Here is a 26,646-nt window from a genome sequence, read left to right on the forward strand (position 1 = left end):
TCACAATGGACTAGTTTTGAGAAGTTTTAGTAGGTTTGGTTTCCAATCTTGAAATTTAAAAGAATTTCTGTTTATATTTTCCATTCTGTCCTTACCTAAATCCTGTACTTGAAAGAAGAATCTTTTAAAATTTTATGAGCTTTTCAACCTTTTAAAATTATCAGACAGACTTTTAAAAATGGAAAAATGATTTCATTTTCTTTGCCATAAAAAATTTATTTGTAAAATCCTTAATCAAAATTCGTAGACTGAATTTCCATGATTGATAAATTTGGAAGTTAATCCTTACATAGTTCTTAGTGAAAATAGTCTAATCCTGTTGCTTTTCTCAAAATTTACTATCTAGTTTACTTTCATATTTTTTTTTGTTTAATCATTTCCCCCTTAGGAGGATATCATCCCTGTATTATAATTTGATGACAAATACAGGTTAAAATTATGAGATGTTCATATTTGTATCCTATTATAGATGCAGAAAATATTACAGTATCAATCTATTATTTAATAGATTTAGTAATATACTTATAAAACTTCTTGATTATAGAAATTTGCTATAAGGGAAAAAGAGGGACATAGTTATAACAATGTCATTTATTATAACGGGGGAAAAACTACTTTGGCTTTGTTTGATTCCAGGGTTGAATCATATCTGACAGGTAATGATGTAGTCACAGAGTGTTAAAAGCAAGACTCAGGATTAAGAGGGAAAATTTCCTTTTCAGAAAAGAAGTAGCACAATGGGGAAATAAGTCAGGAGGATCCTGGATAATGCCAAAATCACCCCCCAAACTTTTCCCAGGCACAGACATCTGCTTTTAGTAGTTCTCAGACTGTAGAATATGTTATTTTCTACTATTGGTTTCATGACAATTCAGACAACAATCCTGTAATCAGAGCTCAAAGTAAGAGTCAACTACAAAAAAGTAATAAATTACAGTCCCAGGACTTAATAAAATTTCACTAACCACAACTTAGAGCTTGATTATTCTTATGTTTCCCAAATAGTTAATATTTCATTAATATTTTACTTATAAATTAAAACTACAACTTCGGGGACCAAGACAGCAGACCTAGGAAGAAATCCTCTAAAGCCCTCCAACATTTTCCTCCAATCAACTCATAATTGATCTAAGAGAAGGGAAGCCGCTTACCAGTATGGCAGAAATACCAGCATACCAGCATTGGGATAGGAATGGGGTTCAAGAGCAGCCAGTGTCACAGTAACAGGCCTGTACCAAGGCTCTGAGCCTTGCAATATTCCGGTAAGGGTCAGCCCTCCTGCAAACCAGTAGCGCCTTAGGCAAATGAGCAGTCTGTGCAGTGCAGCAAGACCCTACCTCATGAATCCCACAAACCACTATCTAGGCCCTGACCCCATTGCTGACCAGTAGTGAAGCTCCTACCCAGGGCTGCCGACATGGAGACACTACCCCAGGGGCCTAAACATAGCTAGGTCTCATGCCTGGAGCAGGCCAGCAGTTAAAGGGGAGATCAATAAGAAGCCCTTACCACCTCTTACCCCCAGCCCCATAAGTTAGAAAAGAAGTCTGTCTACCTTTCAGAGAAAGCAAATAACTATGGTAAACCCTGATGCCAAATAGAAGCCAGCAGTAAGACCCAGAGCACTGGCACAAAAAGCTTGGGAAAGTTCAGGATCAGAGTCCAACTCTCACATAAAAACACCAAATCACAAAAAAAGTTGGATAAGATGAGCAGAAAAATGTAATTTGATGTCGGGTCCATTCCCAGAAGTGCTTAAGAAGAGTTTTTAAATGCAAATCAGAGAAATAGAAGAAAAATTGGGGAAAGAAATAAGAATAATGCAAGAGACTCATCAAAAAAAGAGAGACAATAGCATGGGAAAAGTTATACAAAAACTTACCAAGCGAAATAATTCCCTTAAAAATAGAATTGGCCAAATGGAAAAAGAAGTATAAAGGCTCACTGAAGAAAATGATTCCTTAAAAAATTAGAATTCAGGGGCGGCTAGGTGGCGTAGTGGATAAAGCAACAGGCCTTGGAGTCAGGAGTACCTGGGTTCAAATCTGGTCTCAGACACTTAATAATTACCTAGCTGTGTGGCCTTGGGCAAGCCACTTAACCCCATCTGCCTTGCAAAAAACCTAAAAAAAATTTAGAATTCAGCAAGTAGAAACTAATGATTCCATGAGATATCAAGATATGAAAAAAAACAATTTTAAAAAGTAAAAAGAAAAAGAGGAAAATGTGAAATTTCTCATTGGAAAAATAACTGACCTAGAAAATAGATTCAGGAGAGATAATATAAGATTATTGAACTTCGTGAAAGCCATGATCAAAACGAAATAGCCTAGATGACATCTTTTAAGAAATTATCAAAAAAAATATACTGCTTTTAGAACCAAAGTGCAGAATAAAAATTGAGTCTACTAATTGCTTCTTAAAAGAGATTCCAAAATGAAAATTCCTAGGAACATCAAAGCCAAATTTCAGAACTCACAGATCAAAGAAAATGTTTTTCCAAAGAGCCTAAAAAAAAACCAATTCAAATTTTGTGGAGTTACAGTCATGATTAGGCAGCTTCCACATTTAAGAACTGGAGGACTTAGGATAAGATATATCAGAAGATAAAGGAATTAAAACCAATGATCTAAATTAGAAATCAAAGAAATGCCAATCAATTGGAGAATTGCTAAACACGTTGTGGTATATGAATGTAATAGAATATTATTGTGTTATTAGAAATGATGCAGAGGATGATTTCAGAAAAACTTGAAAAGACTTATATTAACTGATATATAGGGAAGTGAACAAAACCAGGAGAAGGTGGTACACAGTATTAGTAATGGTGTTCAGTGAAGAATTGTGAATTATTTCATTATTCTCAGCAATCATCTAAAATAATCTCAGAAGCACTAATAATAAAGCATACTATCTACCTCCAGAGAAAGAAATGATGTTTCTTGAATACAGATTGAAGCATGTTATTTTTTACTTTCTTTCATTTCTTTCTTTTATTTGAGTCTTCCTGTACAAAATGACTAATATGGAAAGATTTTAAATAATTGAACATGTATAATCTATATGTTGAAATTGCACCTCTGAACCACCCTATACACTTTCTTAATAGTCAAGATTTCAAACAAAAATTTACTATTATATGTTATCTCCTTTATAGCAAAATGTACCTCATTAAAGATTTAGCAGTTTTCAAATATCTATTCTTATTACATTCTCTTAGAAGTCCAATTCATAATCTAATAGCATCCAGATAAAAAGATCGTTTTGTCTAATAGCATTTCTGTTATAGTCATCTCTCAAATTATGAGAATTTAGAAATAATAAAAAATAATAAAATAAATAAATAATATAACATTATATATAATAATAAATAATATTTATTATATAAATAATAAATAAAATATAAATTATTATTATTAATATATAAATAATATTATATATAATAATAACAATAAAATAATAAAATAATAAAAATAGCAAAAACATGCATTTTTTAAGTTTTTGCAAGGCAAATGGGGTTAAGTGGCTTGCCCAAGGCCACACAGCTTAGGTAATTATCAAGTGTCTGAGACCGGATTTGAACCCAGGTACTCCTGACTCCAGGGCCGGTGCTTTATCCACTATGCCACCTAGCCACCCCATATTATGTGTTTTAAAATGTAATTTCTTCAGGTGACATCAAATGAATTTCCAAATTTTCTCAGAAAGAAATCATCAATCTTACTACCATTGGCATTTTAGAGAAATAACAAGATAGTGCTTAGTATATGCTAGTAATTGAAGTAAGCACTTTATAATCATATCATTTGATTCTCACTACAACTCTGGGAGATGTATATCTTATTTTTCACTTTAGAGATCAGAAAACTGGGGCAAATATAAGAAAACTTGCCTAAGATTACATAGCTAATAAATTTTTGTGGTCAGAATGTAATTCAAGTTTCTCTACATTTTTCCAGTATTTTTTTCAGTACCTGTATTTGGGGATTTGATCTGAGATGAAAAGAGTTAACAGAATAAGAGGGTTAATAAAGGAAGGGTTAACTAGAGGTAGTTTATAAAATGCAAGCCGTTTACCCAATTTTTTTTCTTACTCACTCTAGGATTACTTCCAAACTAACTGTCTTCCTTTATTGCCCTAGAATAATGAAGCTATTAATCGGGGGAAGTGTCTTCTACTTTTATTTTTCTTAAAACAAATTCTACAGAGTGATACCTGAAATACTAAAATATTTCAGAAGGGAGTGAGTTCCTGTTAGTATTCCAAATTCCAGAAGTTCTCTCCAACAATCTTAAAATGATTAATCTTCAAACTCCTAAATGATTAATCTCCAGCTCCCCAGAATTTTCTGGGTTTTTTTTTTTAGTGATTCTACAAACTTAGATTATCTGACTTTATTTCACAGCAGGGCTTCATGACTGGAACTTGTCCCAGCTTGTCTGAGCTCAGAGAACACCTGGTGATGGTCAAAACAATACAAAAGATTATCCAGAGGATGAATGCAAAGAATTGTTGTTATGACAAGTTCAGGGTACAGCCTTCTTGCTGACCCTTAGCTCCAGAAAACAGGGGTTCTCCTAACAGTATCATTTCATTTTTATGTATCAAATTTTATGGAAGAGAAAGACTTCTTTCCTTTAAGACTTGGGGAAGTTTTACCTTGACTCTGAACTTACCCATGCTCATTAGGGATAATCAGATAGTTATTCAAGTCTTAGGGGTAAAAAAACTAAGATCCATTGGGCACAGGTTACTAGTTTCCCCTCTTCCTCTTCCATACTTTTATTATTTTCTGAGGGTTGATCAGGTGCTTTGGTGCCATTTACTTACAGAGCACAGGGTGAGAATTGAGAGGGCAAATGAAAAGGAGGGCAGTTGTTTCTCCCCAACTTCAGAGAAACTCAGTAGGAGACATATTGAGAGTGGGAAAAGAGCAAGAGATGTCTATACACTGGTGAAGGGAAGAGATAAATAAATGGAATCCATTTTCCTTAACTCAACTAAGAGTATGGGTTGGGATATTACATTCAGGGAGGTACCTAGGTTGGCACAGTAGAGCATCTGGCCTGTAGTTAAGAAGACTTGGGTTCAAATCTATCCTTAGACACCTACTAGCTGTGTGAAAGTGTGGGAAAGTCATTTAATCCTTGTTGCCTCAGTTTCCTCAGAGTAAAATGAGCTAGAGAAGGAAATGGAAAAATCATTCTAGTATCTTTGTCAAGAAAACCCCAAATGGAGTCATAAAGTTAGACATGATTGAAAATAAGTGACAATAACAAACTGATACGGATATAAATGATAGGAATATAAAGTCATTGTTTGGAGCTTGTAATTGAGCTTGTAATTGAGAGGAATGATTATTACTATACAATGATTTCAGGAGATTCTTAATTGCCCCCTTTTCTAAAATCTTAGTTTGAAAAATTCAGTCTTTTAAAGGATATTATTAATAATGAGATTGGATTAACTATTTTAGTAAATCTTGTTCAGACTCCTCCCAGGTAGGAGAACCTTAGTGTTTTAATCAGGTTTGAATAATAAATTATTAGAATAGATTGCTCAAGGCAGGGTGTGGTCTGGGTATAGGAATTGTTTCTCTTTGATTTGATGTCACTCTCAGTCCCTTATGCTCTCATTAAGTGCTAATCAATCAAGAGTTGATTGCTACCTTAGGAAACACCCCTCTTCCAAAGGGCACATAAGTTGGGAGCCTGCTGCCATGAAAGCCTTTGGCATTCAGAGTGCCACTAGTCCTTTTATTAAAACATTGGAATTATTAATAAAAATGATTAAATTACCCAGGAAATTATGTCTCTCGAACTTTTTAAATGTCACATAATCAATAGCTAAAGAAGGATCAACCTCCTCTCCTTATGTGTGGACTATTTAAAAGCAAATTGCTTGCATTATCTTAGACTTCAGATGTCTATGATTTCTTTGACTTTCCCCTTTTACCTTCTTCTAATGTCTGTCCTTCATTTTTGAAGAAGACCATAACATCAGGGAGGTGACACCATGACAAGTACATGAATTGTATTTGAGTGAGGGAGCACTGCGCTAAGTCACCAGCCTCACTTTCTCCTCCACAGTCATCTGAGTCCAGTGGCCAGATATGAATCAGGAGGACTAGAGATGGCCCTGGAATTGAGGCAATCAGGATTAAGTAACTTGCCCAAGGTCACACAGCTAGTATCAGTCAAATGACTGAGGTCCGATTTGAACTCCTATCCACCTGACTCAAAGGCCAGTGATCTATCCATGGCAACACCTAGCTGCCCAAAGTGCTGCAAGAAGCAGGAGAGGACTTCTCCTTTTCTGTTCCCTCCTAGAAGCAGCAATGAAAACTTGTTGTCTAACAAGGTGGCATAGTCAATCCTGAAAAGAATGTTTTGGACTGTGAGAAAAAAAATAAGGTTGTCCTGACAGTCACTGATGGGCTGAATGCTTTAAGTTTTTGTATTAGAGGATAGGTTCCTCTGAGTCTTTTTTGTCTCATGTGTTATCTGTGGGGTGAAATAAAGGCTTTCCTATACCTGTTGAACTGATGTCATGGTCTTCTTTGAGAATGAAGGACAAACATCATCATTTTTCACCAACATGTAGGGAAACCTAGACATAAATAAGGTTTACTTTGGAGATCTTCCAGGATTAATTCTTGGTGAGGAAAATCAGTCAATGAGAAAATTCATCCCTCTTAGAGTGGGGGCGGGGTTGGATTGCAGTAAGCCCCAGGACTAAACCCAATCTGTGTCAGCCTAGTATCTTGGCAGGGGGAGGTTTGGGAACAAGGGTTATATTCCTACATTTTTGGGTAAGGCTATCAATTGAATATTGGTTCCCAAGTTGAACCTAATTAGTGGTAAGAGTCCAGGGTTGAGTAGAATATATGTTATAGAAGAGAGGATTTTATTTGGAGTGGGGAGGGGATTAGTGGAAGGCAGAAAGGAATATTAGTCTCTGGTTGATAAGAAAAATGATTAAAAAAGCAAAAAAAAGTTCAGCAGATAATGACTTGGAATCCCTAGGCTTTGCCTCCTTCTAATTATATGAGATTCTGGCACTTCCTGAATCTCAGTTTCTTCATCTATTGTATAAGCATACTAATGTCTGCTCCATACCTTGGGGGCTTTGTGAGAAAAATGCTTTGTAAATTGTAAAGAGCTGCAGAAAGCTCAGCTACTATTATTACATGATCAGGGTACCACGTATCAAAAGAGTTGAAAGAAAACCAAAGAAGTTTCAATTAATGAAAACTCAAATGTGCAACTGGTCTTCTAAACCCCCTGATGACTATGTCTTATTTATATTTTTACAGTGAAAAAATAATTAATTTATACTTAATAAATGTTGAGTGAATAAAACGGAAAGGACTAGACACCCACAGGAATCCTTAACATTTTCTAAAGAGTGCAACAGTAATTAAATGAGCTAATCAAGCACAAATGGGAAAATTATACTGCTAAGATATTAGGTTAGTTGGAGCATTTGAGACTTTAGGGAGGAGGAATGCTACTCCTCAAGTTAGAATCAGGCCTACTTCTTTAGTTTGGGAAAGGGAAGAGGCACGAGGAGGAAAAGGAATAGCAACTACAATTTAGTGTTAAAGTGCTTTTCTTTTCAATACCTCCAAGGACAAGAGTAGTGTAAATTCTGTCATTTTCACTGATCAGGAAACTGAGACTTAGATTGAGTAACTGATTCATAGACATGTAACTAGGATGCATAAAAACTGGGATTTGAACACAGAGCTTCTAGCTCTCTATTTTTGGTGCATGCTCATTATTCCATTCTGATTTTTGTGAAGTAGAGAAAGTGAAGAAGGTAGCATGAGCATTGGAGCTGAAATATGAATCTCCCTCAGGCTGGGGTACTTGCCTATTGTGCCATGCTGTACATTGGATGAAAGAGTGTGTTGGTAGCCTTAAAGTGCTTTTCCTTCATTCAGATATGAGAAATCAAAATTCAAATCACCAAACCTTAGTCACTCTCCTCCTTACACTCAAAAAATATCACAAAAGAGGATATGAAATCGCACCTACTTTTTCCTCTGCCCATCGCAGCCCCCACCACTCTCCTTGACTCTCACAAATCCCCTCACTATGAATTCTTCAGCCCCCAAGGTAAAGGGTTATTATCCTTGACTTTTATTTGCACACCCTATGGATAAAGGCTGCGGCTAACTCTAAGTAAATGTCATGGATGTGAGTTTCCCTGAGTCAGAGGCAACCAATAAGAGGGGAGCAAACAGGACATATTGTGCTTCTGTGAGAGGCAGAGTATAAAAAAAGGGAAATAAAGAATCCTCAGAAGTATTACTGAGGCATATATCATTTTAAGTATTAATCTGTTTATATATATTTTATATATATTAATATTTATTTTCTCCAAACTTCTGGAGTTGACCTAGTCTGGCTAATGTGGAGGTGAATTAAATGTCAGGAATCTCAAATGGGCTATTACTGGCTTATGATATTTATATATTTAAATGAAGAGTAAAATATTAATATATACATTAAGAAAAGGTTGATATGAATCACAGAAAAATAAAAATTATGGCATATATTTAAAGTAACACAGTTTTATTATCATGAAACACCAGATTTGAATTCAGAAGACATGGATTCAAACTTTGTGCCACTTCCTTGACCTTCTTGGACTACTTGAGTGTCCTTGAGGAAGCAATTCCACCTCTCTGAACTTCTGTTTCCTTATCAGCAAAATAAATTTATGATCCTGAAATGTTTCCACACATATGAATATGCAGAAGGGCAGCTAGGTGGCATAGTGGATAGAGCCCTGGGCCTGGAGTCAGGGAAGACTCATCTTACTGAGTTCAAATCTGGTCACAGATACTTATTGGCTGTGTGGCAAGTCACTTAACCCTGTTTACCTCAGTTTCCTCTTCTAAAAAATGAGCTGAAGAAGGAAGTGGCAAAGCACTGGCCAAGGAAACTTCAGATAGATGAGTCAGACATAAATGAAAATATATGTATTATTGCTAAGAAATCTTTGCCTGGGTTTATTGTTAGATTTACCTTTTTTAAAACCAACAGTTCCCTGAAATTTACTAATTTTTAGTATATTTTCAACACTTACAAACTATTATTGCTACTATAATGACAATTAGTTAATCCCATTGTGCCAGAAGTGAGAGTTGTACTATCTATTGACTATACATGGGGGAAATAAAAGGTTAGGCTGAAAAGGGAATTTGATAGCCTAACAAAGATGCAGTTTTGGTGCCACCTAGTTTCCTATAAGCAGTATAACCAGGAGACCCAATGAGTTGAATGAGGTATGTAAACAATGTTTTTCAATTGACAGAATGTTTGCTGGAAAAGTTCCAAGATATATCCAATTCCAAAATTACTTAGTATATTAGAAATAACAATGGATTTGAAAACAGAGGACTTGGCCTTCTTATTAGTTAACTCTGTGACCTTGGGTAAGTCACTTTACCATTGTAGACACTGATCTCTTCATCTTTAAAATGAAGGTGTTGGTCTTGTTAATCTGCCTAAAATTTCTTCCAGCTCTGATATCCAGTCTAGGATGTTAAACCATGGACTAGTCCATAAATCTGCTGACATTGTAGACCATAGAAATGGAAATAATTTTTCAGGTCATTGGGTCCTACCCTTTTGTTTTACCAATAAAGGAACTGAGGTTCAGAAAGATTAAATGATTTGCCTAACATCACACAATATAAGTACAGGGGACAGTAGGAATTCTAGGACTTGTGCCTCAAGTCTGTGCTCTTTCCATTATGCTATTATATCCTCCAATGTACTCTAGATGCATTTTAGATTGTTAATAGTGACCTATAGAAGACATAATAAAGGTCCTGAGGTGTTCAACAAATTATTTGGCCATTTAGGAGCAGGGTGTGAATTTGAAGAAGTTAGTTACTCAAGGGTAGGGGAAGACCATTTCTGAGATTCCATTGATCTTCCTCAAGGAGGATTTCTCTCTCTCTCTCTCTCTCTCTCTCTCTCTCTCTCTCTCTCTCTCTCTCTCTCTCATTCTCTCTTCATATAAATAAATATCTTCCACTCTGGCCACCATCTCATTTTGAGCTGTGATATATTTGAGTTTTCATATCTTATCTTTCTTCCAACCAGTCCTCTTCCTCAGTACTTTCTAGCAATTATCTTCAATGCATGCCACACCACCTTTCCAATTCTCCAAATGTTTTCTCCCATTAGAATATGAGCTCCTTGAGGACAGGAGCTTCCTTGTAATTATCCCTGCATAAATTAGACCAGGACTCTCTCTCTCTCTCTCTCTCTCTCTCTCTCTCTCTCTCTCTCTCTCTCTCTCTCTCTCTCTCTCTCTCTCTCCCTCCCTCCCCTCTAACTATCCAACTACCCATAAACTTATAACTTATTGAAGATTGACTCTCTTCTCATTCCTGCTCTTCTCCCTCAGGATCCCAGATTGATCCTGAAGAAACTAAAGGTATAAAAATAAGAGGAAAAGGAGAAATAAAGATCTATTACATTGAAAAAGAGCTTCACCTCAAACCAGTTAACTTCCTCTTAGGTCATTCCCATTCTAATCTGCCCTTCTTAAAAGTGAAGAAGTTAGGATTTCTCATCCTGGAGACCAGTTCTGCCCCCCCATATTCCTTTCTTTTTCTAAGAAAGAAACATCATGACTTCAGGAAGAAGTAAAGTCATCATAAAAACAAATAAACAGGGATTGACATTTTATCCCTTTTCGTTTTGGTTCCTTTCCCTACTTTATTATTTTAATCTATCAGGAATTCCAATGTACTTCAACCCATTTTCCTCTAAGAAAAATCCATTGGTGGGGCAGCTTGGTGGTACAGTGGATAGAATACTGGCCCTGGAGTCAGGAAGACATGAGTTCAAATTCAACCTCAGATACTTAATAATTACCTAGCTATGTGACATTGGGCAAGACTTAAGGTCACATAGCTAGGTAATTATTGCCTTGAAAAAACCTCTCCCAAAAAGAAAAGTTCATTGATACCAGAGCAAGTTATATGTACTGCTCTGTCCTATCACCTAGTTGTTAAGATTATTTAAGTGCTTTCTGTCAGAGAAAACATTTTTTTGATGAACTAATATTTGCATATTTCCTTGTGAGCTATAATTTCTCTAAAAGTGCTCAATGTATATTCATTTTTTGATAGCTATTCACACTAGTTTTCAAGTACAAACTTGTATGTGTAAGTAACTGCATATGCTGTTAAACAACAAACTATAGGGGCGGCTAGGTGGCACAGTGGATAAAGCACTGGCCCTGGAGTCAGGAGTGCCTGGGTTCAAATCCGGTCTCAGACACTTAATAATTACCTAGCTGTGTGGCCTTGGGCAAGCCACTTAACCCCATTTGCCTTGCAAAAAGAAAACCTAAAAAAAATAAAATAAAAACAACAAACTATAACCAAGATGCAAAGATGTTACATTCCTAAGACTTTGGAAATATATCTGTGAAAGGAGATTTAGTAGCATTTCCTTAACTCTTAACTCATTTTTCAGCATCTAATAGTTCTGATTTTGAATATTAACCACACAAGCTAGTTACAAAGTAAACAAAACGCTCAGTCCTAAATTTCTTAATTGGATTCATTTGAATAAGTAAGCTTTGGAATATGTCCAAGGTAAAAGCTGAAAAATATTAATATTTTATAGGTGATGAATATCATATTAGTGTATATTAGTACATAGTATATGTACATATACATGAATTTATATGTATATGTATGTATGCAAGTTATATTTACATATACTTGGAAGGAGAGAAAGGGATATTGATGAGGTAAATAAATGTCAGTATGTAGTATGTGCTGAATTTTCATCAAGGTATAATTCAAGTTTAGATCTGTTCAGTACTTAGTGCTAAAAAGATTTAGACTTGTCAAGTCAGAAGTTGACAATGTATTAATTCCATTTCCTCACAGATATTTAAATTTACAATTGGAGGAGAAATCAGTACAATTGGAGGTTTCAGGCAGCTGACTCAGAACCCTTATCATTTCATTGCCTTGCAAAAAAGCAAAACAAAACAAAAAACCCTAAAATCCAGGCTGTTAGTGGATAGCACTAACATTTAAATATGATTTAATGTCAATATCAAGTGTTTTGTAGTTACCTCAGGAAACCTATTTTTGAAGCAAATGGAAAGCTAAACAGTGTGTGAAAGCCAACAAACTAATGGATACTGCTCTTTACTTGGCAGGGGAAAATCGATTCTGTATTGCTGACAAATATTATCAAACAGTTTTTCAGTGTTCATGCTTTTAGCCCCTCTTTCAACCTGAGGTCTATTATTGTTAGCATAATTGCCTCTTTTGATAGAGAGCAGTAATCACAACTCTTGATTTCTTATATTGCCCAGACCACAGTGCTAAGGTCACTGCAGCCTCCTGGGAGAGGCAGGGCACAGACTAGCCTTCCCAGACTGGTAATGAATTCTTCAAAGGTGGTAAGAAGTTAGACCACTATCTCACATTACCTCATTGTTCAAAGTCAAGTGCACGACATTTAAACATCAAATGCTTAAAAAAATAAAATGTTCTTTAATAACATTGTCAGGTTCCTCACTTTGTGTAGGAAAAGACACATATATAGGGAAAATGCATGTGTATCCTGTGGCTCTTAGTTCACATGGAATCCTGAATTCTCCACCAATCACTCTTTGCCATATGAACCTACCCAAGTTTCCTCTACGAACTTCAACATTTGACTTATTTTTTGGTCTACCCAGAATTTTTCCTACAGACATTAGAACTTGGCTTTTATCTGAAACACTCTGGGAAATGTAAAAGGGACCTCATCTCCCTATGCAAGCATTAAGGCTAACAGATAGATAATGAATACTTATTTCACTTAGAGAATTGTGAAAACTCAGTGGACTCTCAGAAGTTTTCAGGCAAGACAGTTTTCTTTCCCTCTGGTGAATTCTACCTTGCTTGAAGGGTCCTGCTGCCACCCTGTGGTTTAGGTTTGTCCCAAAGGGAAATGTACAATAAATGATAAAACTGACTCTTGATCCATTGAGGGTCACCTTCATCAAGGCCATTATATAGTGTTTCAAAATTCCAGTATTCTGCCAAAGTCAAGGTTCTCTCTCTCTCTCTCTCTAACCCCAGAAATTTTGCTTTTCCTATGGGACTTTTACAAACTATAAAATTTATAGTAATGATGAAGGGCAAACATCACGCTTCCTAATCTCCCCCCCCACCAACCAGTATCTAGAAATAGAGAATTTGCTTAGAGTCCAACAAAAAAGCATTATTTCTCAAATGCTGGTCCAGAGCAAGGTCAGGAACATTGCTGCAAGTGCTTCACTTGATACTGACTCTGATTTGATAATCAAGATTAGAAGACTAAAAACTCTTGTGTTGGCCGGGGGTGAGGAACACAGTCCAAACAGGTCAGGATTAAAAACCAGGTAGATAGAACCTGGCAGAAGAAGCAGGACCAAAGCCATAAATTTCAACAAAATTCAAGAGGTACATAATGAAGAATGAAGTTCAAGGTTCAGGTTCTTAGTGAGTTTGGCAGAGTGATCTTAGAGCCACAATCTCTGGGTCCACAGGTACCAGGGGTTTTAAGCTAGACCAGGGAATGACCAACCTCATCCTTCTGCCTCACTCAGTTTCCCTTCAGCAGGTATTTTTCTTAGCAGTTATTTGCTTCATTAAAATCCATAGCATTCTGGGAAGATCCAAGGCAACAGGAGAGTCCAAAGATCTACAGAGACTATCATTACCAGAGAGTAGCTTTTTAAAAGGCTAAATAGTCACATTTCCTTGGTCCACATTTTTCTTTTCATTCATTTGAGTTGCAGAATGCTCTAATATTAATATCTTTTCAGTGGCCTTTTTTCTCTAATATACTCTGCTTTGCTCAAGAATCAATAGCAAATGAAAAAATATAAATAATTCCAAATGCTGTAAATGAAATAATATATTCAAAACCATGGTATTAGTTTGGAAGATAGAAAATCAATTATTCTCTAAGAATGAGCAATATTAGTCAATTCAATATACTCCAATAAACATTTTACATGGAGTTAACATCAAACAGAATTTAGTCCTTTCTGCTGTTATTATCTTAGATTTATCTTACAATGATAGCTTTCTAGGGACTAAGGATTATCAGTTTCAAAGTTACAATTGCACTTAGTAGTTAGAACTGCAATCTAGTTTTCCTTTTTATAATTTTAACAATAAAAATACATTTGATTTTCTTTTATGTTTTAATTTCAGGAGGTACACATTTCCTAAGTAGGAAGGTACAACTAATTCTGCTTGTTTCATAAAATTGCTTTTTTTTAGCTTTTCCTAAATTACTTTCTCTGTGGTTTATGAAAGAGTTTTGTTTAATACAGTTTAATTAAAGGTTTTATTTATTTTGAGTTTTGCAATTTTTCCCCCAATCTTACTTGCCTCCCCCACCCCCCATAGAAAGCAATTTGTCAATCTTTACATTGTTTCCATATTGCACAATGATTCAAATTGAGTGTGATGAGAGAGAAATCATATCTTTAAGGAAGAAACATAAAATATAAGAGATAGCAGGATCAGACAATAAGATATCAATTTTTTTCTAAATTAAAGGGAATAGTCCTTGAACTTTGTTCAAACTCCACGGTCCTTTATCTGGATGCAGATGGTATTCTCCATTGCAGACAGCCCAAAATGGTCTCTGATTGTTGCACTGATGAAATAAGCCTGTCCATCAAGGTTGATCATCACCCCCATGCTGCTGTTAGGGTGTAGAGTATTTTTCTGGTTCTGCTCATCTCACTCAGCATCAGTTCATGCAAATTCCTCCAGGCTTCCCTTAATTCCCATCCCTCCTGGTTTCTAATAGAACAATAGTGTTCCATGACATACATATACCAGTTTGCTAAGCCATTCCCCAAGTGAAGGACATTTACTTGATTTCCAATTCTTTGCTACTACAAATAGGGCTGCTATGAATATTTTTGTACAGGTGATGTGTTTACCCTTTTTCATCATCTCTTTAGGGTATAGACCCCGTAGTGGTATTGCTGGATCAGAGGATATGCACATTTTTGTTGCCCTTTGAGCATAGTTTCAAATTTCTCTCCAGAAAGGTTGGATGATTTCATAGCTCCACCAACAATGTAATAGTGTCCCAGATTTCCCACAACCCTTCCAACAATGATTGTTATCCTTTCTGGTCATATTGGCCAGTCTGAGAGGTGTGAGGTGGTATCTCAGAGAAGCTTTAATTTGCATTTTCTAATAAATAATGATTTAGAGCAATTTTTCATATTACTATGAATTGCTTTGATCTCCTCATCTGTAAATTGCCTTTGCATATCCTTTGACCATTTGTCAACTGGGGAATGGCTTTTTTTTTTTTAAAATATGACTCAGTTCTCTGTATAAGAAATGAGTCCTTTGTCAGAAACATTAATTGTAAAGATTGTTTCTCAGTTTACTACATTTCTTTTGATCTTGGTTGCAGTGGCTTTATCTGTGCAAAAGCTTTTTAATTTAATGTAATTGAAATCATCTAGTTTGTTTTTAGTGATGTTCTCCATCTCTTCCTTAGTCATAAACTGCTTCCCTTTCCATAGATCTGACAGGTAAACTAGTCCTTGATCTTCTAATTTGCTTATAGTATTTTTTTATGTCTAAATCCTGTATCCATTTGGATCTTATCCTGGAATAGGTTTTAGTACAGTTTAGCTTTAGTATTCCACCTATTGCTACTAGTATGTGGTGGGTAATTTCCCAAATTCTTTTTTTTTGGCAAGGCAATGGGGTTAAGTGACTTGTCCAAGAGTACACAGCTAGGTAATTATCAAGTATCTGAGGTCAGATTTGAACTCAGGTCTTCCTGTAGTGCTCTATGCACTATGCCACTTAGATGCCCTAGTTTCATAAATTCAATATTTTTACATAGGAACAACTCTGATACAAGGATGAAGCCTGGCAGGGATGCCAAAATGAACAAATGCAGTGGTTTCTAACACAACTACAAATGGATACCACTTGTGGACACTACTTGACTCATATGGACTTAGGTAATCATGAATTAATAAAATCTATGTTGCATTGTATTTTTATCTGTTTTTGTTAAAAATTTCCTAATTATATTTTAATTTGATTCTGGCTCTAAAAGGGAGTTTTTCAGACTACCTGCTGGTCCAGTTGAACACCTCTGGTATAATGGAGAGAACATTTAACTGGAAGTTAGAAGACCTGGATACTAGTCCTGATTCTGTTGCTGCTCATTTGCTGTGTAGATTACATAACCCATTGGAATTTAATTTTTACATTTTTCAAATGGAGATACTTGCCTTTTCCATATTTGAAGAAGGTGAAATGAAATCATAAATAATGAGTGATGGGATATTCTCTCTCTCTCTTTCCTATTTGAGTAATTAAAAAAATCATGTGTATTCTTCGAGAGATAGAATAGGGATGATAACTAGGTGAGTTTTGAACCAGAAGTGGAGGAGGGCACCTGTGTTGATAGAATGGAAGGAAACTAGAAGAGAAGACTAAATACTTTTTGCTTTCATGTTAATAGGGAAGATGGCATCAAAGGACTGATGGACTGTGAAGAATCATTGGTTCAACTCTAGACTGTATTTTACAGAGCCATGAAGACTTGTAGGAGTTTGGGGAGAAAGGGTAACGCCATCTCCCTCCACTCCCTCACTCTTAGTCCTCCCTTCATTTAGCAAAATGGAGTGGACTAAGGCAGGACATAGAAGGAGGTCCTCCATCAGAGGACCTCCATCAGTTATACCTGACAGTTATTCTTATGATTTATGTAAGATCATCAGTTGAGATATAGAAGAAACTGGGATTATGTAATCACAGATTTAGAAATGGAAGGGACCTTTGAGGATCTTCATTTAGCACAGGGCTGGGGACCCTTTTTCCTGCCAAGGGCACATTTGGATATTTAAAACCATTCATGGGCTATATTTGGTCAAACATTTAATTAATTCACTCTTATAAATCTCTTAGATTTATTGAAATTGTAGTCCCGTCTTAAGATGCCTTGGCAATATGTCCTGCAGACTGGAGGTTCTCTGCCCCCATCTATTGTCAAACATTTAATTAATTCACTCTTATAAAACTCTTAGATTTATTGAAATTGTAGACCTGTCTTAAGATGCCTTGGCAATATGTCCTGCAGATTGGAGGTTCTCTGCCCCAATCTAGTCTAATCCTACATATTAGGGTTGAATTTCAGAAGCTCAGAGAAATGGTGAATCTCCTCAGATGATGATGATGATGATGTTGATAAGTAGGAAGTGACAGAACTGGGGTTTGAAGTCAGGTCTCTTGACTGTATTTTTTCTATTACATCATGTCTCAGAGGTCAGTTAATTCAACTCTCTTATTTTACAGTTGAGGACTCTGAGACCCAGAGAGGTAGAGCAATGTGCCCAAGCTTTCTCAGCTATTAAATGGAAGAAATGGTATTTGAACCCAAGATCTTTGATTATAAATCCAATACCATTTCCAATGAACCATATTTTGATATAGGATCTTTGGCAGTAATAGATGATCATGTAGGTTTTTTTCCTGGATTGGGCTCTTAAGCCCAAGTCAAGAGTGAGAAAATTCCCCAAATCATTTTTGTCCCTTCTGTAATACATCGAAATTCTCAGATATTATGGTTAATTAAAATGCTCAAAAATGCTTTGAAAAGTACAAAACATGGCATAAATTGCAACTGTAATTTCTGAAGGAAGGGTGAAGCTAATAGGAAAATTAAATTGAATTTTAGTTTTCTTCACTTTTGCCTTATTATTCTCAACAGGTAAAGGAGAATTAAGGATAGATGGTCTATCTGAAAGATGTTCCAGTTGGAATCATCTTGGGTGGACTGTGCTTCAGTTTCTCTTGTTGATGGCAGTCTCCTCATTGTTAGATTGGAAGAGAAGAAAATCTGTAAGAAGAGAGAGAAGAAGGGCATTTCCTCTTCCTATCAGATATCTTTAGGGTATGTATGTATGTATGTGTATGTGTATAAGTGTGTGATATGTTTGCTTTGTGTGTGTATGTGTATCTGCTCTGGTCCCTTGGAAATTTCCCCAATAATATTTCTCATAATGTTTCTCAATGATACTCAGTCTTATGCATTCTATCAGAAAAAAATGGAAAGACTTTTCAGATACTAGATTTGGAGGAAGTAGGTTTGAATCTAGCCTCTGCAACTTACAAGCTTTGTAATCTTGAACAAGTCACATTATTCCACTGGGTTTCAATTTTCTCATCTGTAACATGAGTGAGTTGGACGAGTTCATTTTTTCTAACACTAGGTCTATGATCCCATGATATCTCAGATTTTGAGGAAGAATTTATCTGCAGTTTCCAGTGGCACCCAGGAGATGTCAGCAAGAATCCCAAAACTTTCTAGTTTTTCATATTCCCAGAAGGAAGACCCAGACAGGGAACTTTTCATAGACAGTTTCTTTATTTTTTAGCTGAGGGAAACTTCAAACTTTCTATTGAATCAGAACTTTCTTGTGTATTTGGGGGAAATCTGCATCGTCTCAGAGATAAACCACCTGTTTGGCAGGTGGGCATCAAACCCAGATGATCTCCTGCTACCAAATCCATTGCTGGGAGCATCCTTCTCAGTTTCTCTATATGATGTATCAAACAACTAAGTGAGGGGCATGGAGGAGAGGATGTGGTCTGTCATTGGGGATTTCTCAAAGAGACCAGAGAATAGGGACAGTCCCTCAAGGGACTATTGAGGCTTAAAAGGATAGAAAGTCTTCAAAGAATTCCTCTGATTCATGTTTTCCCATTTCCCTCTGAACTTCTCCATTATATTTTAGAAGATCATTTCAGCCATGGAACTCATCCTTTGGAAGTGCTCCTTCCTTTGATTGGACAGCTCTTCCTAGAACTTCCATTTAAGGAGCTAGCCATCTCTTTATTTCTTACTAGGTTGCACTCCTCTTGAATTTCTCCATTATTCCACCTTTTAATTCTTCACTTTTAAGTTTTCTTTTATGTGTTGTCTTCCCCATTAGTTTAAATTCTATCAAAAAGTTGTTTGCTTTTAATGATATTCATAGCACTTAGCATAATGTGGGGTATATAGTAATGATTAATAAATGCTTGTTGATTGATCTCTTGACTATTGACTGACAGACTGACTGAGATTATTATCCTTTGCCAACAATTCTGTTTTCCTAAAACTAAGCCCCCAATGCAGTTTCCTTCATATTCCCCAACTTTATACTTCATAATTAGTTCCAGGCTCAAATGGGTTGACAATTTGGATATCTTTCTCCTCTGATACCTTCAGCCTGAGAGAGTGGTCCCCACTTATTTTGGAATTGATCAAACATCTCAATTCCTCTATAACTAGCAACTAAAAGGAATTGTTCAAATCATCTGAAATGGTCAACTAACTCTTCTAATTCTCAGCACTGTCTAGTGTGTTTACCCCTTTCTCTTGGACAAATTGCATTTTTTTCTTGGAAAGAGGGAAGAGGGAAAGATCCCAGCACCTACTATGTGGGGAATCCTGATCTGATCTCCTGACCACTTAGAGAGAGTCTCTCTCTCTCTCTCTCTCTCTCTCTCTCCTTAAATCTCCCCAATGCAGGGAATAGAAAAATATAGAAATGTTATACTTTAGTGTAAAATATAAATCAAATGTGGTGCTGCTATTTATTTCCTCCAAATGCAAAAAAAATGCTTAACACAAACTTATACATGCTCAATGACTAAAAATTTAAAATAGAAAATAGCAATTTAAAAAATTTTAAAAAGAAAAAACAAAAATAGTAATTTATTAATTACTATGTTACTTTATAAGAAACTCTACCTTAAACTTCAGAATAAAAAACAGTTTCTGAGACTCTGAATGAACAATTTATATTTCATCTTGACTCTGCCCTGTCCAAAAAATTCTCCAGGTTCAAATTTTCTAGAAGCTTGGTCATGAGTTGAATTCCTCTGATTTTCTTTCTTTTTTTTTAAATTTAAATTTTATTTTATTTTTCAATTCCATGCAATCCCTCTGCTTTTCAAGGATCATCCTTCCCAATGCAGAAACTAGTATTTGGGAGTACTTATCTAAGGATCTAGAGTCTCTGAATCTCTAAAATTCACAAAGTTGCTTCAAAGACTGGACACATTTCAGAATTGCTGGCCTTTGGTCCTTTAACTTAAAAAAAACCTAAAAACTAAAAAGGCAGTCAGGGGTCCTAGGACTAGGCTTAGTTTAGTTTAGTCCTAGCTTTAGTTATCATATTCTCACAGTTCCTATATTGCTATAATAGCAGAAAAGGTGCTGACCTTGCCCCATTACCCCATGGAAAGTCTATAGAGGAACTATAACATTAGGAATAATAGAGAATAAGGGAGAATGGAAGAGAGAGAGAGAGAGAGAGAGGAAGAGGGCAAGCAAGAGTGAGAGAGAAGCTGGTTCTTTTTATTATATTTATTTTTATTTTTGTACAAATGATATTTTTATACATTATTAAAATATTCTTGTTTGAGTAAACATAATACCCCCTCCTCCCAAAAAATATAGACCCTCATGAGCAATAAATTAAAGGAAAGAGAAAAAAATTAAAATAAAAAATAATAATAGGGGAAGCTAGGTGGCGCAGTGGACAGAGCACTGGCCCTGGAGCCAGGAGCACTTGGGTTCAGATCTGGCCTCAGACATACAACAATCACCCAGTTGTGCAGCCCTGGACAAGCCTCCCATTTGCCCTGTAAACCCCCCCCCCCCAAATAATAATAATGATAATGATGACGACAACGATGATGATAATAATAAAAAAAATTTGCTTCAGTCTGTGTTCCAACACCTCCAACTCTGTCATGGGTGGATCATATTCTTTATGATAAGTCCATCACAAAAGCTACTTCCATATTTTTCCACTGTTGCCATTGCTGATTACAATTCCCTCCATTTGTACTTCCTCACTACCAAATACTATATTTTCTCTCCCCTTTCACTCTGTCCCTCTTCTTAAATGTGCTGTAGGGTAACTGAGTGGTGCAGCAGACTGATCACTGGCCCTGGAGCCAAGAGGCCCGGAGCCCACATACCACCCCTAAGGGTACCACCTGGCCCTGTGGTACTGGTCAGGCCATCCAAACCCAGCCCCTTGGAAGAAGTTAAAAAGAAAATATGTTATATCTGACCAATCTCACCCATGTTCCACCCTCTCCTCCATCACTCACATCCTCCCCCACTTCTCCCTGTCCCCCTTCTTTCTTTCTTACTCTAGATGTCTATACCCCATTGAGTATATATGCTGTTTCCTTTCCTAGCCACCTCTGATGAGAGCAGTTCCCTCATTCCCCCTCACCTTCCCCCTTCCATATCATTACAATAGCTCATTGTAATAAAAAATCTTATTATATGAAGTATCTTAGCCTATTCCACCTCTTCTTTCTCTTATTCCCAGTACATTTCCCTTTTAGCCATTGACTCCATTTTTACAATATATTATATCTTCAAATTCAGCTCTCTCATGGGCTTCATCTATAAAAAGCTCCTTCTACCTGCTCTATTAAATGAGAAGTTTCTTATGAGTATTATCAGTATCATTTTTCTATGCAGGAATACATGCAGTTCATTATCATGAAGTCCCTCATATTTTACCCTTCTCCTCCACTCTGTATGCTTCACCTGAGTCCTTTATTTGAAGATCAAACTTTCTGTTCAGCTCTGACCATTTTAACTGGAACATTTGAAATCCCCCTGGTTCATAGAAAGTCCCTCTTTTTTTCCTGGAAGAAGATGTTCAGTTTTGCTGGGTAGTTGGCTCTCAGTTGCATTCCGAGCTCTATATTTTTTCTGGAATATTATATTCCAAGCCCTACGAGTTTTTATTGTAGTTGCTGCTAAGTCCTGTGTGATTAGGACTGCAGCTTCATGATATTTGAATTGTGTCTTTATGGCTTCTTGTAATATTTTCTCTTTGACATGAGAATTCTGGAACTTGGCTATAATATTCCTGAGGGTTGTTTTTTTTTTGGGGGGGGAATCTCTTTCCAGAGGAGATCGGTAGATTCTCTCAATTTCTATTTTGCCCTCCACTTCTAGGATATCTGGGCAATTTTCCTATAGGAATTCTTTAAAAATGATGTCAAGGCTCTTTTCCTAATCATGAATTTCAGGTATCCCAATAATTTTTAAATTATCTTTCCTGAATCTGTTTTCCAGATCAGTTGTTTTTTCAATGAGATGTTTCACATTTTCTTCTAATTTTTCATTCTTTTGGTTTTGAAGTATTGTGTCCTGATTTCTGGTAAAATCAGCAACCTCCCTCAGTTCCATTCTTTGTCTGAAGGATTTGTTTTCCTCAGAGAGCTTGCTTATCTCTTTTTCGATCTGGCCAATTCTTCTTTTTAAAGCATTCTTCTCCTCAATAACTTTTTGAACTGTTTTATACATTTGACCTATGCTGGTTTTTAACATGTTATTTTCTTCAGCATTTTTTTGGATCTCCTTGACTAAGTTGCTGACTTCTTTTTCATGCTTTCCCTACATCTTTCTCATTTCTTTTCCCAATTTTTCTTCTATCTCCCTTACTTGATTTTCAAAATCTTTTTTGAGCTCTGTCATAGCCTGGGCCCAATTTCCATTTTTCTTGCGGTCTTTAGATGTACTTTCTCATCTTCAGCTTGAGTATTTTGATCCTTCTCGGGATCATGGACAATGTATTTCTCAATGGTGTTCCTCTTTTTTCTCTGTTTACTCAGTTCCCCAGCTTGTGCCTGGTTTTGGGGTGCTTCCTGAGCTTTTGAGTATTATTGGGACACCCTCCCCCACAAGGATCTCAGTGTGTGAAGCTCTGTCTTCCCTTCTGGTCTGTGAATGACCACAATGTACCCTTCTGCCATGGGACTGAGGTGGGGGAGCCCTGCTGTTCTATGGGGCACCTAGACTGCGATCAGGATCTGAATGTGGTCAGAGCCCAAGTCCTGTTCCAGGTACAGAGGACAGACCTCAGAAGTCTCTCTCCACTCCCCTACCTTGGGTCTGCTGAGCACTCAAGGCTCAGTTGCCTGGGGTCTCCTGTTTACCGGCTCTGCATACTTCTGTTTCCTGGATCTAGGGTGCTGTGCTCATGCTGCTCCTGAGTGCCCCGAGGGCTGGACTTCATGTGCTTGCTCTGGCAGAGGCCCCTCCCTCCACTGATCTTCCAAGTTGTTCCCAGTACTCCCTGGGCTGTAGGTCAGGAAGCTGCCCTCGCTGCTGTGAGCCGCAGCTCTCAGGCATCCTGGGGCTGCCTCCTGGAGGCTGAAGTTCCTTCACTCTGGCAGGTTGCCCCCTAACCCCATGGAGTGGAGCCTTTCTGCTATTTTCCAGGTTACCTTGGTCTAGAGAACTGGGTTGTGTCCCTCAAAAATTTAGAGTCGTTATTTTATAAGTTTTGAAATACAGAGAGAGAGAGCACCTGAGAGAGGCTCTTCTCCTGTTGCCATCTTGGCTCTGCCCCTGGTTCTCCTTTTTAATTGATGCAGCAAACTCCTTCCCACTTTTTCCTATTAAAGGGATGGGTGGAGGAAAATCAAGGGACTACTTCAGGTTTTCTGTATCATGTAGGAATGCCTAGTCTTTTCAGCACTTAACAACACATACAGGCAGGGCAGTTCAGTGTAGGCTCAATGGGGTGTAGTCATGTTATATAAGTTTCCAAAATTCACCTCCTTAAACCCAAATCAAAATATAATGTGCAATTAACAGTTTATCCCTTTGAATTATGGCTTTTCTGTTTTGTTTTAGCTGTTCTGCATGTACAGAAACTGAGTCAGGAAATCTGATGTCTAGTTCTGACACTATTCACCAACTAGCTGTGCCAAATTAGGGAGGTTATTTAAACTTCCTGGGTTCTAGCTTTCTCAACTACAAAACAGTGTAACATCACAGCCAGTAGCACTTGACAACCATCTGCTTGCAAGGATTGTGATGAGGTTAAAATGAGATTATGAATGTGAAGATGCTTTGAAAAAAATCTAAAACGTAGCCACAAATGTAGCATTAATAATTAATAAGCTCCTCCCTGGAGCTTAGCAGTGCCAAAAGAGCCAGGAGCAGCTTGGTTCTGCCCTCTACACCTTCTGGATGGCACAGGAAATAACTCTGGGTAATTTGAATAATTCCACCTACTAGTGACCAGAAAAACACACAGGCCTGAAGGTATTATTGGAAGGGAAAATTGGACAGCATTGCTGAGCCTCTAGACTTTCAAAGAATGTAGTTCTGACCAGAGAGGTATGTGAATGCTAGGGAGAGAGAGGATACCAGACTGTGAAAATTCCTCTGAACCAACCTAATTTTAAGCATGGAGATCTGTTTAGAATATTAGGGGCAGAATGTTTCTAATTACTGACTTTATTTCTGTGAGGTTGGAAGTTGATAGGAGCAAAAGGGAGAGATAAAGCCTTAATCAATCAAATAAACTCTTATTTAAAAAATCTTCTATGTTCAAGGAATTGGGTCAGGTATTGTCAATATAAATGTAAATAATGAAACTATCCTTTTTTACAAGAAGTATATATTCATATAGGGGAAAAACAAGTATGTATAAGTGTATATAGGCAAGTAGTTGGTTCAGTGGATAGAGTGGTGGACCTGGAGTGAGGAAGACTCATCTTTCTGAGTTCAAATCTGACCTCAAACACTTATGAGCTGGATGACCCTGGGCAAGTCACTTTACCCTCATCTTCTCAATTTCCTCATCTATAAAATGAGTTGGAGAAGGAAACTATAATTTATATATATTGCTTTAAAAAACTCTTTTAAATGTTTTCTCATTTGTTCTTCACAACAATCCTGTGAAGTAGATGATGTTATTATACTCATTTTACATATGAGGAAATTGAGGATAAGAAGGATCACACAGTTAGTGAGTGTCTGAGACCTGATCTCAGGTCTTCCTAACTCCCAGTTCAATATCTATTCACTAATCTCCCTTCCCCCAGCTATCTATTGTAATTATAGAATTTTAAGCCCTGCAAAGATTGTAGATACAGTGTTGTGTGTGTGTGTGTGTGTGTGTGTGTGTGTGAGCAGATTGAGTCTAAAAACTATAGGGGATGATTTCTGGGTGTTCTGGCATGTCCTTCTAGCCTCTACACAAAAATAGACAGTCCTTCCTCTGCAGACTGCTCTTGCTGTTGAGCTTGGTCAAAGGAGAGAAATATTTTCAGACTATTAGAAGAAGCCTGTGTGGTTGTGAGCAAAAAATGCTTCTGCTATGGGACTATTAAAGTGAAGAAACAGTCTGTAACAGGAGCCTGAACCACAGCCTTTTTTATTAATAATCACACCATAAACCACAAGCAACTGTTGCCTTCAACTGTAGCAAACCCCATCTCTCTCTCTCTCTCTCTCTCTCTCTCTCTCTCTCTCTCTCTCTCTCTCTTCATTTAAGTTCCCTTTTTTTCAGAGGATAGTGCTTTGTTTTATCTAGTGACTGTACACAGAGGCATTCTACTAGTAAAAACAAATGCTGTTATTTATGGATTATTTATAAAATTCATAATGGTTATAAATATCTTTCTTCATCAGGACTTTGGGGAAGTAAACTGTGAATTTCATTATCCCCATTTTAGAGATGAGAAAACTAAGACATAGAAGAAGTTTATTAACTTCCTCATGGTTAAGCAGCCAGTAAGTGTCAGAGCTGGGATTTGGTCCCAGGTGTGTGTCCAAAGTTCAATTAGTATGCTTTCCATTATGTAAAGCTGCCTCCATATAACAATGTCCTTGTGCTCCAGGAGCATTGCTGCTTTGAATCAGGGTTATGACCCACTCACACACAGTTACACAGCTGGAAAGGAGAGCAGAAGGAAGACCTGGAAATCACAAGAAGGCCTCCTCACAACTATCCTAACTTGTCCTAGTCCCAATTCTGAAATCTCACTGATTCACTAAAACCTTCTGATCTTCCTCACTAGTATCGAACTTAATTGAGAGGACTAGCTAAATTTAAATGGGTGATGTGTGATTTGCAGCTTTGACTATAGTGAACTTGCCCTGAGAATCATCTGTGTGGGGTTATATCTTGCCAATGTTAGTGCTGTAGCTGAGGCAAAAGCCCATGTGTTAATGGGCTGTTAGAAGAGCTGCCAAAAATCAATGCTTTCCTTACTGATCAGACCTGAATTTTCAGTCCAGGATCCCAGATGCATTCCTTTAATGAGCATTTTAAAAAGGAGTATCATTTTGAAACCTGGTTTCAGTTGAAAGTAGTTAGGTAAAAACATCACTTGTACAAAAATATTCATAGCAGCCCTATTTGTGGTGGCAAAGAACTGGAAATTAAGTGAATGTCCTTCAATTGGGGAATGGCTTAACAAACTGTGATATATGTATGTCATGGAACACTATTGTTCTATTAGAAACCAGGAGAGATGGGAATTCAGGGAAGCATGGAAGGATTTGCATGAACCCATGCTGAGTGAGATGAGCAGAACCAGAAAAAGATTGTACACCCTAACAGCAACATGGGGGCAATGATCAACCTGGATGGACTTGCTCATTCCATCAGAGTCAGAGACAATTTTGGGCTATCTACAATGGAGAATGCCATCTGAATCCAGAGAAAGAATTGTGGAGTTTGAACAAAGACCAAAGACTATGACTTTCAATTTAGAAAAAAAAAACACGTTATTTAAT

At 36.9% G+C, this 26,646-nt stretch overlaps 1 long non-coding RNA gene across 2 annotated transcripts in view; it reads left to right on the forward strand.

Moving 5' to 3' along the window:
- LOC141502493 (uncharacterized) overlaps nucleotides 1-26,646 on the forward strand; it is a 156,163-nt gene that overhangs the window by 6,298 nt on the left and 123,219 nt on the right. The window contains exons 2-4 of one of the 2 annotated variants that reach the window (XR_012472554.1): nucleotides 15,916-16,036; nucleotides 16,546-16,649; nucleotides 17,794-17,976. This is a non-coding gene — a long non-coding RNA (uncharacterized LOC141502493). The remainder of the gene's footprint in view (nucleotides 1-15,915; nucleotides 16,037-16,545; nucleotides 16,650-17,793; nucleotides 17,977-26,646) is intronic. The other variant, XR_012472553.1, reaches the window with a different exon arrangement.

The sequence above is a fragment of the Macrotis lagotis genome, chromosome X (genome assembly GCF_037893015.1).
Source record: "Macrotis lagotis isolate mMagLag1 chromosome X, bilby.v1.9.chrom.fasta, whole genome shotgun sequence".
NCBI lineage: Eukaryota > Metazoa > Chordata > Mammalia > Peramelemorphia > Peramelidae > Macrotis > Macrotis lagotis.